Here is a 16844-nt window from a genome sequence, read left to right as displayed (position 1 = left end):
ATTCTTTTGCATGTGGCTATCCAGTTTTCCCAACACCATTTGTTGAAAAGATTATCCTTTCCCCATGGTTGTATACTTGGTGGCTTTGTGGTAAATTAATTGATTATATACATGTGGCTTTATTTCTGGGCTCTCTATTCTGTGCCATTGATCTATGTTCCTGTTTTTAATGCCAATACCATACTGTTTTGATTACTATAGCTTTGTAATATACTTTGAAAACAGGAACTGTTTGTCTTGCTCAAGATTGCTTTAAGTATTCAGAATCTTTTGTGGTTCCATACCAATTTTAGGATTTTTTTTTCTATTTCTGTGAAAAAATGTCATTGGAATTTTGATACAGATTGCATTGAATCTGTATGTAGATCATTTTAGGTCATATGGCAATTTTAACAATATTAATTCTTCCCATCCATGAACATGCCTCCACAGAGAATGCTTGCTCTTCCACTTAACAACTGCTTCTTTGTTTGTTATGGTTCTGTGGGACTCACAAATGCAAACCCTATTGGCTCTCAGGGCTAGGTGGTTTGGGGGCATATCTCTTGGGTGGCAACCTTAAAAGTTGAGGCACTAGATATGTGACCTAGACCCTCAGCTCCTCAGGGAGAGGCTGAGAATTAGGGGTCCGCTCCTGATTGTTGTGCCAGGTGGGGTTTATGGTGAAAATGTGTCTTAGCCTTTCCTACTCCTGTGTGTAGCTGTATATTCAGTGTATCCATGGGAAAGTCAGATCTTGCCATCTTGGTGATGTCACTCCAGATACTTGTAACTATTTTTCTTGAAACCTTGCAACAAAAGCCCTTCTAGACATAAATCAAGGACGAAGCTAAAAAAGACTGCAACTGGGCTTCCCTGGTGGCGCAGGGGTTGAGAATCTGCCTGCTAATGCAGGGGACACGGGTTCGAGTCCTGGTCTGGGAGGATCCCACATGGCGCAGAGCAACTAGGCCCGTGAGCCACAACTACTGAGCTTGCGCTTCTGGAGCCTGTGCTCCGCAACAAGAGAGGCCGCCATAGTGAGAAGCCCGCACACCGCGATGAAGACTGGCCCCCGCTTGCCACAACTAGAGAAAACCCTCGCACAGAAACGAAGATGCAACACAACAAAAATAAAATAAATTAATTAATAAACTCCTACCCCCAACATAAAAAAATTAAAAAAAAAGACTGCAACTGACATTCATGAGCTCCATTACCCAGGCTTATGTTGGATCAAAACAGCCTTATTGCTCTCATCAATTGACTTTATATTATTAAATATTTTAATGTGAATCTGCAAAACAAATTTATACTAGGAGAAAACTGCTTTTGTCTGTGTGTAAATTGGGGTTTCAATATACAAAGTACATTATATTCATATATTGTTGTCAAAAACATTTGAAAAACACTGGCCTAGGTCAATAACCATGACAAAAAACAGGTTCAAAATAAATTTAAAATTCCCTTCTTATCTAAGACCAGTTTAGCCTCAACAAAATTCACAGTCATGCAGTATGGTTAAAAAACAAAATCTGAGAATTTATAGGTTGAAGAGTAGTCTTGCAAATATTGTTACTTCTACCTTTAAGTAAGGAGATAATATAAGAATTACAAGAGTCCTTGTGAAATAATTTGATTTCAAGAACTTGATTTTAATAACCATGGATGTACAGAAAGAACTTATCTTGTTCATGTACGGGTTAGCTGTGATAATCAAGTCATAAATAATAGTCTTAGTTATATTCAGTAGCCCTTAATGTTACTGCAAATTTGGTAGAACATATTTTACCATTTTTAAATATATGGCACTTACCTATAAATGAGAAAATGTTGACATATGGTATTAATAAACTGGGCTCTATAAATATAAATTCTTATAAAGGAAATAACTTTCTCAGGTTACTTCACAACTGTCATTCATTCATTCAATGAATATTATTGCTGCATATTAATTAAAAAAACACTCCTACTGTCATGAAATTTACAGTCTAGCACAGGTAGACAGACAATATTAATGTAATAAATAAGTAAATTACATAATATTTTAGAGGGTGCATAGTACTATGGAAAAATTAAAATTAGAGCAGGTAAAGGGAGATTGGGAGTGCAGGCAACATAAGATTGCTTGCAATTTTAAACAAGACAGTCAGAGTAGACTTCACTGAGAATGTGTTATCTGAGAAAACACCTGAAAGAGATAAGGTAGGTGCCACATACGTATGTGGGGAATGAGTGTTCAAGACGAAGGGAACAACTAGTGCAAAGGCTCTTGAGACAGGAGCACCCCTGATGTGTGGGAGGAATATTAAGACAGTTAGTGTGTCTGAAACAGGGTGACCAAAGAGACAGGGACTAGAAGGAGAGGAAGTCAGACAGGTAATGACAGCAGATAATATAGCATCCCACTGGCCATTGAAAGGATTTCAAGTTTCACCCTGAGTGAAATGGAAAGGCAATGTAAGGTTTTGAGCAGAAAATATAGCAAACAATATTACTCCTTCACAATAAATATTACATAATAGTATATGTACTAGCAAATTATGAGGTTCTATATGAATAAAATGCCTTAGAAAATTCTTCCTCTAAAATCTTAAATTCTGGGGAGCTTTTATTCTAGACACTATTATAAAAACTATTGAGTAGTCACTGTGTTCTAGGTGATGTTCATTAATTAATTCAACAAATATTTATTACGTGCCTACTGTGTGTCAGGTGCTACTCAGGCCCAAAGATAGGCATCATGGACATAAACACAAAAGCGTATAAGCGCACAGGGGTGGGGAGAGGGAAGGATGCTCCAGAAAAGCATCAAGGTTTAAATTCTAGTTTCACCATTTACTGGCTGTGTGACCTTGGCTAAGTTCCTTAACCATTTTCAGATCCAGTTTTCTCATATGTAAAAGAGAGTAATAAAAATATTTCTTACACTATAGGGTTTTGTCAACATTATTCTGGTTGCTATACAGAAAGCAGCTATTAGGGAGAGTTGTTAGGAGATATTGCAGTTGTCTAAGGGAGAGTCCAGGGTAGTGGTAGAAGTGGTGAGAAATCATCAAATTCAGGACATATTTTGGAATTAAAACCAACATGACTTGATTGATGGATTTGATGTGGCATGTAAGGGAAAGCAATGAATCAAGGATAATTGCTATGTTTTGGCCAAAGCTACTGAGTAAATGATGGGTCCATTTCATTGGGTTGTTGAGACTGGAGATTTGGGAGAAGGAACTGAGTTCTATTTTGGATATGTTATATCTCAGTTACCTGTTAGGCATCCAAGAAGATTTCAAGTAGGCATTTGGATATATAAATTTAAACTCAAAGGAGAAGCCAAGGCTGAAGATTTAAATATGGGATATGCCAGATGGTAATTATACCATGAGATAAAATTAATTGCTTAGATAGAGAAAAAGAAGAAGACCAAGGACTGAGCTCTGCGTTACACCAATAATCCAAGCTCAGATATAAGGGGGGAGTCAGCAGAGGAAAGAGAAGTGGTCGATGAAGTAGGAGGAAAACTAGAAGAGTGTGATGTCCCATAAAAAACATTAAGGATAAAGAAATGAACAGTTATCTCAAATCCCCCTGAAATTTTCAGGAAAATGAGGCCCGAGATTTGACCATTAGTTTTGAAAAGATGGGGTCATTGTTGATTAGTAGTACTTCCAGTGGAGTCATGTGGCTATCAGCCTGACTGAAGAGAGAACTGGAGCGGGAGTTAAGAAGTAAATGTGGAATAATAAGTAAAGACAACTCTTTTTTCCTGAATTTTGCTATAAAGGGGAGCCAAGAAATGACGCTGTAGCTAGAAGTCTTGGGCCAAGTGAGACTTTTTAAAGATAGTGGTGATATTTATATTCTGATGCGAATGATCCAAAAGAAAGGCAAAAACGAATGGTGCAGGAGAAAGGATCTAAATGAAGGAGAAAATCCTTGAATAGGCCAGATGTTATGGGATCCAGCACACAAGCTGAAGAATAGTCTTTAGACAGGAGCTAGGATAGTTCAGCCACTGAATAAGAGAATGCAAAGTTTAAGAACAGGTGAAGACAAGATGGTAATTTTGGGGTTGGAAAGATGAGGTAGTTGTCTTCTGATTGCTTCTATATCCTGAGTGAAGTAAGAATCACGGCCATAGCTTAGAATGATGGGGAAGAGGGAAGTATTTGTTCTGATTCCCTGATATTTTTTTCTTCTTGGAATCTTTGGCCACTTCATATGCATGTGGCCTGAGCAATCATACAGGACCCTGCACCCAGAAGGAATCCACACTTGGTTTAATGCTCTGCTGCTGCAGTCTTGAAATTCTTAATAATTTTTTAACAAGGAGCCCCATAAGTATTTTGATTTTTCACTGAGCTGCAGAAATTAAATAGCTATCCTTGCTGGGAGCTTTTGAATCTTTGTCACCAGTGTTCTAGAATTTCATGAAGTATCATGGTATGAGTTTTTTTCAGCCATTGAACTGGATCATAATTTGGCCTTTTCAAAACAGTAATTACAGTTGACTCTTCAAGAACACAGGGGTAAGGGATGCTGACCTTTGGCAAAAATCTGTGTATAACTTTACAGTCGTTTCTTTTTATCCGTGGTTCCTCATCTGCACATGAACATCAACCAACCATGGATCGTGTAGTATTGTACCATCACTACTGAAAAAAATCATATGTAAGTGGACCTGCACAGTTCTAACCTGTATTCTTCGAGGGTCAGTTATAATGTCCTTCAGGTCTAAGGAACTTCCTTGCATTGCTTCAGTGACAATTTCCTCTTTTCCTTTTTCCCTTTATGCAAATCTTATAGTTTCAATATTGAACCTCTTGTACAAATGCTCTAGTTTTCTCATCATTTCCCTCCCATTTTGTATGTCCTTGTAGTTTTGTTCTACTTTATGGGCTACTTCCTCAACTTTGTTTTCCAATCCAAATTCTGGCTTTTCTTTTTCCTTCTATCATATTTTAAATTTATTTCTAGTTTTTCAGTTCATGTTTTGATAGTCTCTTGTCTCATAGTCTCTGTGTTATCTTTTCTAACTATAGATTTTTGCTTTGTTTTGTTTTCTTCTGCTACTAGTATTTTCTGTATCCTCTCATTGTGTTTGTTTGTTTGTTTTCTCATCTCCCATGTAAGAGACTCCTCTCAAATGTCTAGTGAATTTTGGTTTTCCATACATATTTTAAAATTAGACAATAAATATTATTTGGAGATTTTGTAGTCTTTGTGGAAAGTATTGACTCTGCGCTTTGCTTCAGGGTGATCACATAATCCAGACATTTTGTTGTCCTTAACTCTTGGGTCTGTTTGCTTCTTCAGAGAGAAATTTTCCTAATTTCCTGCTTAGATATAGAAGTTTGGCAACCAGTCTTCTAGCCATCAGTGGAGAAAAGGGAGTTGGGATCTCACTACTTAAAATGCTGACTTTCATTTATGTTCCCTATTTTCAATACGGCATCTCATCCTTGCTTCTATCTGAGTTCAGAGATTTTCTGGTTCAGCAACTTTATTGACTAAATATTCAGTAATTTAGTATAATAAGGGAAGGTTTGTCACCTGGATGCATAGAGAGAAGGGGGATCTGAAGAGATAAGTGCTCTCTAATTTCATTTAATTCTTCAGTTAAACCAACCATCTTTCATATCTACCTTTAAAGTTACTAGTTTCTTCCATTTATGATGATAGCCTAAATTCTGTGGCATATATCAGCTTGATTTTTATTGGCCTGTATACAAGTTTGCTGGGGCTGCTGTAACAAAATGCCAAAAAGTGGGTAACTTAAAGCAAGTAAAATTTATTGTCTCACAGTTCTGGAGGAGGACAGAAGTCCAAAATTAATGTATCAGCAGGGTCATGCTCTCCAAGAAGGCCCTAGGAAAAGATCTGTTCCAGGCTTCTCTCCTAGCTTCTGGTAGCCTCAGCAATTCCTTGGCTTGTACATATATTACTCCAGTTCTCTACATTCCCCAAGACATTCTCCCTATGTGTTTTCCCTCTGTATGTGTATGCCTTTGTGTTCAAATTTCTCTTTTTTATAAAGACACCAGTCATGTCGGATTAGGGTCCATACTAATGAACTCCTCCTAATTTGGTTAAATCTGCAAAGATCCTATTTCAAAATATGATCACATTCTGAGGTATTAGGGGTTAGGACTTCAAGATGTCATTTATTTATTTATTTATTTATGGCAGCATTGGGTCTTTGTTGTTGCGTGCAGGCTTTTCTCTAAGTGGCGAGCGGGGGCTACTCCTCCTTGTGGTGCGTGGGCTTCTCATTGCGGTGGCTTCTCTTGTTGCAGAGCATGGGCTCTAGGTGCAAGGGCTTCAGTAGTTGTGGCATGCAGGCTCAGTAGTTGTGGTGCACGGGCTTAGTTGCTCTGCGGCATGTGGGATCTTCCCAGACCAGTGATCGAACCCGTATCTCCTGCATTGGCAGGCGGATTCTTAACCACTGAGCCACCAGGGAAGCCCCAATATGTCATTTTTTTAACAGACACAGTTCAACCCTTAACAGCCTCTCTCCCCATTTTTCTTAAATTTCAGCTTTTGCCCGTCTGTTAAATGTTACATCTTTTCTATCCACTTTCCAGATCTCAAAATTTTGTTGCCTATTTCTTATGCACTGTTACTTACTTCCCAGTTCTCTTTGTCCTTATGAATTTATGTTTTTGTTACTTCTTTACTGTTTTGATAGAGTAGAGATAAATGTGTGTGCTCAATATTCTACATGTAACCAGAATCTCCAGAATAATCTTTTTGAAACTTAAATCATATTATATTGTTAGCCAGCTTACACCACCCAAAGGCTTCTTGTGACACTGTGACTTATCATACTCCACAAGGATCAGCCCCAGATAATCCTCCCAAGGCATCTCCTACCACTCTCCCCTCACATGCTCCACTCCAGCCATACAGTGTCCTTGCTATTCTTCAAAATGGCCAAGAATGTTCCCACCTCCAGCTCATTCCCACCTCCCACCTCCTTTAGATTTGCTCATTTCTCTTCTGTCAGATATTCACAAGGCTTGCTCCATCACAGGACATTTCTATTATTCAAGTCTCTTTCTGAGAAATAAACCCTCCTGGACCACTGTCTCAGTTTGGTTTCTCCCAAAACAGATTCTGAGACCAAGACCGGATGCACAGAGTTTATTTGGAAGGTGATCCCTGAAGGCAGAGTGAGGAAATCAGAAAGTAGACAGGGAAGAGAGAAAAACCAGTGAAGGACATGTTGATGGGTAGGTTACTACTGTGGGCACTTGGGGCTCAGTCCCACTGGAGCCCCCTTGAGGGCCTGAGTGGAGCACACTTCAGAATTGTCACCAGCTCTATCCCTCATTAAATGATGATTGTCTCTGGGGACGTTAACCTCTAGTCTGTCCCCATGTACTCTCACAGCATGTACTTGAGGGTGCAGCACTTATTAGGTTCCCAATAAACACTGACTGAATGAATAAATGAGATGTGTATAATTTTATGGAGAACCTGGATAGAGTAAGAACAGAAAAGAGATCTAAAAAGATTTTAAAAGCATATTAATAATTTTTAAAACAAGATACAAACTAGTGTTAGAGTGTGCTTCTGTTTGTTTTTCTTTAGAAAAGATAATACATATACTATTATTTAGGGCACTAATCTTCTATAAGAAAGAGACCTCAAAATACAGTGGCTCAGCTAAAATATAAACTTAATTCCTCTAAAGTAACATTCAGATATAAGCAGTCTGGGACTGATAAGGTAGCCATCCTTGACATGATACCACCCATCTCTGGACTCAAAGCAATTGTTCTACTCTCCATCCTCCAACTAGTGGAACATGGGGAAAGAGCTGGGGGAAATAGGCTCATCCCTTTGAAAGATGTACCTAGAAAAGGCACACTTTATCTTTTACTCACATCCTGCTGACATATAGTCACATGGACAAACCTAGTCCCTAGGAAGGATGGAAATGCAGTCATTAGCTAGGTGCTCTCAGCTAAACTTGAGAGTCTATTATTACAGGAAGAAAGGATAATGGGTACTGATGTACAATTGGCAGTTTCTCACAAAGAAAAATATATTTACATATGAACAGAATGTTTCTGGAAGAATAATAATTTCTGGGATGGTGAAATGGAATCCCAGAAGCTAGGTTAGAGACAAGCTTACTTGTTTGGTAAACAATTTTACGTGATTTGGAATAATTACCATATATGTATATTTCTGTAGCAGCATGAAAACTTTATTTTCACTATACTCAGATGTGTGATAAAAATATAGCTTTTTTGTTTTCTGTAAGTATCATGAGTTCTTTGCCCAATGAGTAGTAGGAAAAGGGATAAATTTTTAATTTTTGAATTACAGTATCTGTATTAGTCAGACCAGGCTGCCATAACAAAATACCATAGACGAGGAGGCTTAAAGAACATAAATCTGTTTCCCCACAGTTCTGGAGGCTGCAAGTCCTAGATCAGAGTTCCAACATGATCAGGGGCTTGTGAGAGCTCTTTGTGGCTTGCCAGTGGTCATCTCCCTGTGTTCTCACATGGCAGAGAGAGGGAGGCACTAAGTGTACTGATGTCATTATGAGGATCCCTCCTTCATAACCTCATCTAAACCAAATTACCTCCCAAATGTCCCATCTGTAAATATAAGCACATTGACGGTTAGGGCTTCAAGAAATGAATTTTGGTGGGGGACACAATTCAGTCCATAGCAGTGTTTTTATTTCTCCTACTTTAAATAATCTGCTTCAGAACTCAGTCTGTTTTGTTTTGTTTAAATGGCTAGTCTTTCAAGTTGCCCTCACCCCAGCATTTTCCCTAAATGGCATCAAGCTATATGAATGAAGAGGTTCATGTGCCCTTGTGGCATTGAGGAAAGTGGGAGGTCTGCACATGTACTGTAGACGTGCACTGCCCCTGAGGTGTGGTCGGTAAGAACCCATCTCTGGACCCCTTGCTGTCTGTTCCTGAGTCTACAGCTATGGAGAGGGAGGATTAGAATTGTGCAGCATACCACATTTTGGCCCGTCCATACTGTTCCACCCATTTACTCTGTTAGGGCTGCCCCATGTGGAGCAGGGCCTCCCTGCAGACCAGTGGACACCCAGCTGACCAGAGGAATGGAGCAAAAACCCCTCTGCTCTCAACACCCACGCACCAGAATAAATGTCCCTATGCCCTCAAATGATCTAACACATCTCCCCTCCAGGATTTCAGCCTGGAGAGGGGAGGTCAGGACAAATGTTATCTCGTGGCTCTCTTGATATCTACTTCTCACAATCTCCTGGGGACTGAATAGGCAGATTCAGGCTTTCCTCTTTCTTCAAATCCCTCTTTGACTCTAGAATAGTAAGCCTCATGGCATAGCCATCATCATTAGAGGCAGTATCATTTCAAAGCTGGGAAGAACCTCTATGATCAGAGTCCGTCAGATCTGGTTCTTGATATTCATGGGGACTAAGAACTTGGAAAACTCTTTTTTCTTTCTCAGCCAAACCTAGATTTCAAACCATTCTAAGAATTCTTCCTGGTAGAAAAAAGTTGTACCACTCTATTTTGTTTTTACATGTTATTTAAAATGTGCAAAATTACATAACAGTAAAGAAAATAATAAAATGTATGCATCACCCAGGTTCAGAAATTATCAATATTTTTGGTGTTGTTTAATCTGTAACTCACCTTTTTCTAATGAATTATTTTAAAACAAATTTTACATATCATATCATATCATTTTTTCTTTCCCTTTACATTCTTTCCATAAGTCCAAATTCCACCAACCCCCTAAAAATAGTAGTTAGGTGTTTTAGGCTAACTAGGAAAAAATGTTTGCATGTGGAAATGCACAAGAAAAAACTTTCCTGGCAAATTAGAGAATTGCCAAATTAAAAGACACATGGTTTACATTGTTAAGTTCTTTACATTAAAAATATGTTTCATTTCATTTTTAATAGTAAGCCCTATTTTATAATTATCTTCTCACTTTGGTTTAATAACTTTCACTTAAAAGGCTTTCATGTTTAAAACTTAATCCTTTCAGTGACCAATTTATAACTGACTCACAGTTAAAGTATTTGAAAATTTAACTTTTCCTTTTGGATTTTCTCACTTGAAAGTATAACGCATGTTATGACATTAAGTAAAGTCAGAATGGAAATTATATGTGTACTGTGAGTATAATTATTTTTTTTAAGTAGATATATGGGGGGAGAGAGTGTAAACTAGAAAGCAAAGGAGTGATGTGATTACATTTCTAGAACTGAACCATAATTTTTCTCCCACTGAAGTATCCAGATATTCTATAATGTAGTTATAGCACTTCTATAGAAAAATTATACATTCTAAGGATTTTCTTTATATAAATTCCTAATATCTTGTTTTTCATTTTATCTGTTGTCTCATCAATTTACAAATTATTTCCAATGTTTACCCAGTTACACTGTGTATACCAAGAGCTCCAGATGGCTTCTTACAACAAAGTTAAAGCAATCTTGTTTCTATTAAACACACTCCATGAAAATTTTCAAAAGATAAATGATGCAAATGCATTTTGACAGGGCGACCAAACACTAGAATACTTAAATCTCTCATTTGCTCTTTGGGGTAGGTGGGAAGGCTCTGCAACATTATTTAAATGGTGACAAAATTCTGTTGAATATACAAAGGGGATTGAACAGGGAGTTAGGGAGCCTGAGTTCTAATCTCTGGTCTGCTTTAAACTGCTCTGCAATTTGATGGTTTTCTAACCTATCTGATCCTCAGTCATCATCTGTAAAACCTGAAGATTACCAGCCTCTCCCACATCACAGTGCTGGTAGGCAGACAAAGTTAGAGTACATTAATGTTACTTTAACTTAATTGGTTGTGAATCACAATCCAAAGGCAACTGAAATTATAATTGTGGCAAGTGTCTGATTAGCAGCAGTATTAAACAGGCCTAATTTAATTCTACAAGCTTAATGCAAATCAGAGTTTGAGAGGAAAAAGAACAAGTTTAGCAAGAAAGCAATAAAAAGAAGAAAATAAGTTGGAAAATACCAGAGTACTCAAAAGAAAGGCATGGAATTTTCAGAAACATTATCTTTAATTAACCAAAAAGTTCTACATTAATTACTATTAGTAAATTATGTTTCCCCAGATGTCTGGTCCTTTAGTAAATGGTTGCCTCTAATGGTGGTTTCAATTTGTGTGCTCTGCTATCTTCTTCCAGCAATACATGCACATGTAGCCTTTTGGTTCATGGATAACAGTCCTGTTTGCAAACCCCTTTGGCCTATTTCAGGTGCTCAGATCAAGTTTGTGGAACAGAACTGAATTAATTACACAGGTCTTTGACTGCTACTTAGCATATAGGCTTGTGCAAAGAAAGCTACCCAGTTTCAATAGGGGCCAGGAGTCCAACAGAATTACTGCTGCTTCTTGCAGAGTTACTTAAATGCCTAATGCATTTTAAATGATCCATAAATTATAAGGCAAGAAATTTACAAGTAATGTATTCATATAAAAGAAAAAATAACCCTGTAAAAATTTTTTTTTCTTTGACTTCTAGGAATCAAAAATCTCTCAAGGTGAGTATAACTCATGCACTTATAATATAAAAATATCTTATTTCCCTAATTCTTAGATACCTTAGAAAGAACTTAAAGGTAAAAATATTACACATCTAAAGAGTATTTTTGCATTGCCTTTGTACACCATTAAGCAACTTGAATTATTTTGTCAGCCAGCTAATATTTTAACCACCTGTGGCTTTCTTGGTGTTTATCCAAATATTTGTTTTTTCACGTAATGTTCACTCCATGGCCATGGTAGCTTTTAAACATTAAGTTCTTCTACCTTTGGACTTCAGGGCATTAATAGATGATAGGCATTTCTGCTGTGTTTTCTATGAGGGGAAAATTATTCCACAGTGGTTGGTATGTATAATTATAATAAAAAACTAGCATTTACTGAGCCCTTATCATGTGCCAAGAACTGACTTTTACAAGTATTATTTCACTTAACCCTCACAGCAAAGAAAGGAAATTGAGGCTTAGAGGAGTTAGGTAAATTACCCAAGGCCATAGCCCCTGCTAGTAAGTTAGTCAGAATTCAAATGGAGATCTGACTTAAGCACCATGCTGTTAGTTCAAGAGCAGTTCACTAAATCTTGCAGCAAATTCAGTTTTAAGAATATAATATATACTAAGAAAGACTTGAATAGTATAGCCTTTCTAATCCTTCTATATATAATTATTATTTTACCTGTGCCTAGAGCTATAACAAAAGAAGGAAGAGGAAGAGGCGGAGGAGAGAAAAGTGGGGAGGGCCTGTGGCGGGGAATAATTTTTTAATTTTTCTCCACTGGAAAATAAAAGTTAAATTCCAAAAATGGATGATTTGGATCATATTAGTTGGTTCTCAAACGATTAGCTCTCAACTCCAAATCCATTCTTCTTTCCTGTATTTTGTAAAGCTGGGACTGAGACTCTGAAAATTGCATTTCTCTCTCGTCAGCTAATTCCTGCTAAAATCTGCCAAAGGGAGCATTAGAAGGAAATTAGAAAGCAGAAGGAGGTCTAATATATGTAATGTGGATAAGAGCAGAAGTTGCTGGAATATGAAAGATGCAACAGATAAATTCATTAAACACAAAACATGGTTCTTTAACAATATTAACAAAATGTCCGAATCTCTGACATAATTGATCAAGAAAAAAGAGAGAGAAAGTGAATGTCAAATTTTTATGTAGCATACCTTAAACTAAACTAATATTGTATGTCAACTATATTTCAATTAAAGAGAGAGACAGAGAGAGCAAAAAAATATGAATTTAAAAAAGAACACATAACCAAAGTTAAAACAGAGATTAAAATAATAATAATGGAGATTTCTGACTCTGGGCATGACAGACCAGGTGATTTAGCTCTTAATCAACAAAAACTCTAACGTCAGTGGAAAATGGACAAAGGGAAAATATGAGATCATCAGAACATATGATAGAAAACTTCAAACATACACAGAATAGAAGAATAGTATGGGACCTAGACTTCTGAGCAGTGGGTAGCGCTACAGCTTCTCATATTTCTGAAGCAGCACAATAATGTTACTTCTGGGAATATATAAAGAAAGTGGGAACCGGAACGGATTGCTGTTGTCAGGATAAAAGGCCACTGCTATAGCAAAGCTGCCACGAACAGCCAGCTAACAAGAAGGAGCAAGCAAAATTATAAAATATCAAAAATATATCATTCACAGTGATAGTGAAAGCATGTGACATTTGTGTACAATAGTGTACAAACTTTCTGAATACAATATGGCAATATGAATCAAGAAACATAAAAATATTCACACCGGGGGCTTCCCTGGTGGCGCAGTGGTTGAGAGTTCGCCTGCCGATGCAGAGGACACGGGTTCGTGCCCTGGTCTGGGAAGATCCCACATGCCGCGGAGCGGCTGGGCCCGTGAGCCATGGCCGCTGAGCCTGCGCGTCCAGAGCCTGTGCTCCGCAACGGGAGAGGCCACAACAGTGAGAGGCCCGCGTACCGCAAAAAAAAAAAAAAAAAAAAAAATTCACACCATTTGACGTGGTAATCCATACTTTGCAGTTTATCTAAAGACAGGATTCAGAGATGTACCCCAAAATTTATGTTCATGGTGGTTCAAAACAGTATTAAAACTTAACTACATGAACATACATGTCCTATGCAGATAGGGTCCTCCTTTTCACCAGAGTTACACGAATACTTGCATAAGTAAATTACATTTACATAGAATGTCTTTAGCCCAGCTTTTAATTAAGAAATCCAAAAACACTAAAATTCCCTGCTCCCTTCCAAAATCAGTCAAATAAAATGGTATCACAATGGTCATTCCAAATGCAAGATGATAAAAATAGTTCCAGAGATTGGTCCAGCAATTTGTATTTCACAAAATATTCATTTTAAGCAGCCTAATAAAGTATAATTAAGAATTAGAAGGTGATAACTGGTCAGAATAGCCATCGTTAAAAAGTCCACAAACAATAAATGCTAGAGAGGATGTGGAGAAAAGGGAACCCTCCTACACTGTTGGTGGGAATGTAAATTGGTACAGCCACTATGGAGAACAGTATGGAGGTTCCTTAAGAAAATAAAAATAGAATTACCATATGATCCAGCAATCCCACTCCTGGGCATATATCTGGAAAAGGCAAAAACTCTAAATCAAAAATATACATGCACCCCAATGTTCACTGCAGCAGTACTTACAAAAGCCAAGACATGGAAGCAACCTAAATACCCATCAACAAATGAATGAATCAGGAAGATGTGGCATATGCAACGGAACATTACTCACCCATAAAAAAGAATGAAATAATGCCATTTGCAACAACATGGATGGACCTAGAGATTATCATTCTAAGTGAAGTAAGTCAGACAGAGAAAGACAAATATCATATGATATCACTTATATGTGGAATCTAAAATATGATACAAATGGACTTATTTACAAAACAGAAACAGACTCACAGTCACAGAGAACAAACTTAGAGTTACCAAAGAGGAAAGGGGGGGTATAAATTAGGAGTTTGGGATTAGCAGATACATACCACTGTACATACAACAGATGAACAACAAGGTTCTATTGTATGGCACAGGGTACTATACTCAATATCTTGTAATAACATATAATGAAAAAGAATATATATATATATATATATATATATATACACACACACATATATGTGTGTGTGTAACTGAATCACTTTGCTGTATACCAGAAACTAACACAACATTGTAAATTAACTATACTTCAATTAAAAAACTAAAAATTTAAATGAATAAATAAAAACAATGGGAAATATTCAAGTAGTTGCTCCTAGTAAACAGGATCATGACTTAATATGGTTCTGCTTTATATTTTTCTGTACTTAATAATAATCTATTATGTTTTCTTTTTTATTGTACTAAAATGCACATAACATAAAATTTATCATCTTAACCATTAAAAAAAATAATTAGGAAGGTGAAATTGGAAAAGCAGCAAGAAAAGAAAACGCATAGTCACATAATCAACCATAGATCTTAGACTAAAGATCTAAGAATTAAATAAATACAGGGAAAAAAGAGAAACTAAATAATTAAACTTGACCAAGGAGTCTGCCTAAATCACCTCCTCCAGGAAACCTTCCCAGACAATTTGTAATTTGAGGTAGTGACCTTGTGAGTTCCCATTGCCCTTGTGCTTTCCCCTAATTCATCATGCTTACAGTGCTCATAAGGTGATGGTTTATTTATTTCTCTTAACCCCCATCCAATGGTGTGACCCTGAGATTGAACACTGTTTCTTTATTTCTGTGCTACCAATACCTGCCCAAAGAAGAATTTGATAAATGTTGACTGAATGAACTGGGGATAGAAAAAGTAGGGAGAGAGGATACTTTTTCATGAAAAGAGGACTGATTTACAGAAATGATAACAAAGTTTAGGGATAAATTCATATTTCTTTTAATAAAAAATATGAATTGCTAGGTTTCTCGGTTTATGAACAAGTTAAGGCCTGTGCTGAGTTTCTTCCGCTTGCTTCTCCAGATCCACACTATGCCCTTCTCCACCCTCATCTGTGTCACACGAGACTGACGTGCATGAACTGCAGCAGCTGAATTGCTTGTCCTGTAGATTCCAGGGGATTCTGTCAATAGAAAGCCCTGGTGGCAGATTGGGGTTGGTAAGAGAATGAGGTGAGGATATTAATTTCCCAGGCTCCCTGCCTGCTGGTCACCATGAATGGGCTGTATCTCTCTGTAGAAGCTTTAGCCCTGGTCAGGCAGTCCTCTCCCTATAGCTGCCCTCTCTCATTCCTGGTATCTGCTCCCTCTTCTTGCTTCTTGAAGCCTAGGAGAAGTACCATCCCCCCATTTTGCTAAACCAGGGATAGTTTGCTTTTCTAAACTCTCCCCACACCTTTGTAAGCAGTCCTATTCTCAATTGCCTACTTTGAGGTGTCTGCTGATTCTTGCCAGGACCGTGACTATTCAAAGGCCTTAGTTCACAATTCTCCACAAGATCTCAAAAAAGGGACAAACTTTATGGTTGACATTAAGATCGTCTAATGAGTTTGGGGACTTTTTTTAATCCAAAGATATAATAATAAATATCAAGAGGATTTTTTGAGGCAGTGTTAATTAGCAGAGGAGTTTTACTGTGGGCAATAGTTAATCCATCTGGGAATTACTAATATAAACTATAGTTAGAAAATAGCAGAAAACAATCTATCGGTTATAATCCAGGAAAATCATCATTATTACCAAGATACCATTATAAAAATGATGCAATTTAATCTTGAAATTTTGAAGAATAACTAAGAATCACTATACAATAAATTCTCCATTATGCTATCCATTTTTATATCTTATACTCTCAGTGCTTAGAAACAGCACCTTGTACATAGAAACTGAGAAATCATTTATTGGATGAATTAATCAGAAACAACACTGAAAACAAAGCAGGAAATGTCATCTTACACTTGCATAAAGGGGAAAATTCCACACTGGAAATATTGAGGCATTCTGGTAATTACCTAACAATAAAAACATAATGGACCTGAAAATGGACCCTGAAAATAGTAAATACTCATGAACAAATAAATGAAAATGATTGACTGGATTTGTACGATGACAATAGATGCCATTTGTTAGACATCTATACCCTGTTAAGTAATTCACGTATGTTAGCTTCAATTGTCACATTACTGCCCAGTGGAGGTGGTCAAGGAAGCCTTCTAGGAGGTAAAATTTGTGTTGACTCAGAAAGGTGGAGCAGGAATCATCCATGAAGATGAAAGGACAAAGAATGTTCTAGGTAGAATGCCATCATACACAAAATCACAGAGACAAAGAGAGTAGGATGCATTTCAGGAACTTCATAT

At 37.2% G+C, this 16844-nt stretch overlaps 1 protein-coding gene across 9 annotated transcripts in view; it reads right to left on the bottom strand.

Annotated features, from left to right (window-relative positions):
• The window catches only part of ALB (albumin), a 144006-nt gene that overhangs the window by 56599 nt on the left and 70563 nt on the right, over window positions 1-16844 (bottom strand). The window contains exon 1 of one of the 9 annotated variants that reach the window (XM_073805329.1): window positions 14274-14292. The exons of the other annotated variants lie outside the window; for them this stretch is intronic. The gene's annotated coding sequence lies outside the window, so the exon portion shown is untranslated. Of the gene's footprint in view, window positions 1-14273; window positions 14293-16844 lie in introns of those variants that run through there. 9 annotated transcript variants of the gene reach the window in all.

The sequence above is a fragment of the Tursiops truncatus genome, chromosome 5 (genome assembly GCF_011762595.2).
Source record: "Tursiops truncatus isolate mTurTru1 chromosome 5, mTurTru1.mat.Y, whole genome shotgun sequence".
Lineage (NCBI taxonomy): Eukaryota > Metazoa > Chordata > Mammalia > Artiodactyla > Delphinidae > Tursiops > Tursiops truncatus.
This window is presented reverse-complemented; position numbering and strand designations above follow the sequence as displayed.